Below are 2,625 nucleotides of genomic sequence, written 5' to 3' on the forward strand. Positions count from 1 at the left end.
TAATCAAATAAATGAGGAGATGAGGTATTAAGAAAGATGATTATGATGTTTTAAGAAAAATGTGTCACGTTTTTTATAATTAACTAACTTACCTAACTTTCTTAATCTAATCAAATTAGTTAAATGGGTCTTATATCAAGGACGGGAGGAATATATTAGATTATAATATTTTAATTAAGTGTTTTAAACCAGTATTTATTTCATTATTTAAAACCTTTTTCAAACTTCTGTTCTTTTTTTCCCCAAAAACTTTCAGTATTTATTTGTACCTCACATCATCGGTCTCACCCTCATCACTCGGCCCGCCTTTGTATCTAAAATGTTAAAGCATATCTGGCTTGTTGGACTTAGATCCAGAGAGAACATCATGGGCTTTCAAAAATGAAAATGCCCGAAATGTGTTTGGTAACCCTCATTGGCCCAATTTAACAAATATGGGCCTTGAATGGGCTCACAAGGCCACACTTCCTTGAACACCACCAGTATGGGCTTGGCCAAGCTTTTATTAGGTGTTTGCAGCCACAAAACAAGAAGAAAAAAATACTCTTCCCACTCATAATGTAAGATAAATTTAACTAATTTGATTACATTAAAAAAATTAGATAAATTAATTAATTATAAAAAATATAATATATTTTTTTAAACATCATAATCATCTTTGTTAATATTCTCTTTCTCTCTCCTACTTGATCATAGTTGAGGAAGTGTCAGTAAGATTAATTTAGAAAAAATTGATAAATAAAAAAATAGACTTTACATTTAGAACCAAAATTAATTCAATAATTATGTTCTGCATGGAGAACTGGAGGAGTAATATGTCGACTATGTCGGCATATTTTATATATATATATATATTTATATGCATTGAGTAATCAATCAAAAAGACAAAAACAACTGTAAAAAAGAGTAAGCTCGAGAGCCTTGAGACAAAAAGAATGTGGCCACTGTAAGTGACAAGAGAGTTGGTTCAAATTTATATTAAAAGGGTTAATGAAGACCAAAAATAAAAATCCGTTTTTAATAAGCATACATAGACATCTTCTTATGAAAAGACAAACAATCAAACATTAAAAAAAATTCTATTGAAATCAATCCTATTTAAAATATTATCAGATATTAAATATAAATATTTTTTATATTAGGGATTTGAATCTTGGTTGGTTGTGTTACAAGTAACTACTTTGTTTTTTTTTTGGTGTGTTAGAACCAACCTCATTGATAGAAGAAGAGAGATTCCAACGTTGAAGAAAGATGGGACAACATGAACCTGCGTGGCATCCAATCCAACTCCAAACCTACATATATGGTCAAGTTTGCCAGCTTTAGAAGGCTGCCTCTTTCTGACACGCATCGTTTTATTAGATTCTCATTTTAAGAAAGAAAAAATCTTCCGCTTTTTGGCATGCCATCTTCTGAGCACTTTTATTTCTCTTGAATTAAAAAAGGCCAAAACTTGGTGGGTGGTGAGATCAGAGATAATACTGAATTTAATTAATTCGAGTCTATCAAGATGGGATAGTGCAGGGAAGTTTGTGCATGTTCCTTTCCCTCTTGTCGCCTTCCCCCAATATCCTCCTCTCGTCATATGTGCATCATCAACTTCTGCTATATATAGCTTTGCCCTTTAATTATTATTATTATAATAATAATATTATTATTCTATGCCTTTTGCCTTTTTAGGGTGATATATAGGAATATTATAATAAGATGAAGTTTGAATTGGAAAAGAAGCAACCAAACAAGCAGGCAACTTTGAAGCTGAAGATACACAATTGTGGCTGCTTGTCACATGCAAGAGTTGTTGGTCGTGATGCTTGATTTCTAACTTGCGAGATAATCAAAGTGGTCATAATTATCTCCCGAAATATAAAATTACCATAATAATGATAATGATGTCATGCAGATGCAAAATTACATTATAAAAATGATGACAAGCATGCCGTACCTACTACACATGCAAAAGTTAAACTTTTTAGAATTAAGTTTCTTTCGGTTTTTTTTTTTTGGGTTAAAGGGGTGGTCAATTGTGGAGTAGTTTTGATCAGAAAAAAAGTCACTTTCAATGGCGAGACGTGCAACCATGGGGTCCCACTTTTACTCATCAACTTTGAAGAATCAAAAAAGGTCAAGTGAACGACAAAAAAAAATAAGCCGATTAAATTGTTAATTTAGCAAAGCATATACATATATATATTTTTGTGTATGTAAAGTGGCATAGGGGGAACAGGTAAGCATGGGGCTATAAAAGCCTGCATTTCTACCAAAAGACGAGAAACTTATCAAAAGCCATGTCCTTTCTGTGTCATCTACTTGTTCTCCTCCATTCTCATCCGATATTCCTTCATTTTCTTTATATAAAAGTAATAGTATTATATAATATTCAATATTACCCACTAACTCAAATGAAGTCCGCATACATAAGATCATTTAAAAAAACAAACCCATTTTATGTACTTCACACAAACACGCACAACCTTTCTTAGTTGAGAGGTTATTTGGAATAACGTTTATAAAAATAAATTTTATTATAATTGTATTATATAAAATTAAAATAAAAGTCAATCATAAATTTTGCTAAAAAAAGGTTGTTTGAATACCCATTTAACTTTTGTAATTCTCAAAAGT

The sequence above is a fragment of the Neltuma alba genome, unplaced genomic scaffold (genome assembly GCF_004799145.2).
Source record: "Neltuma alba isolate B1F8T4 unplaced genomic scaffold, ASM479914v2 tig00012763_pilon, whole genome shotgun sequence".
Classification (NCBI taxonomy): Eukaryota; Viridiplantae; Streptophyta; class Magnoliopsida; order Fabales; family Fabaceae; genus Neltuma; species Neltuma alba.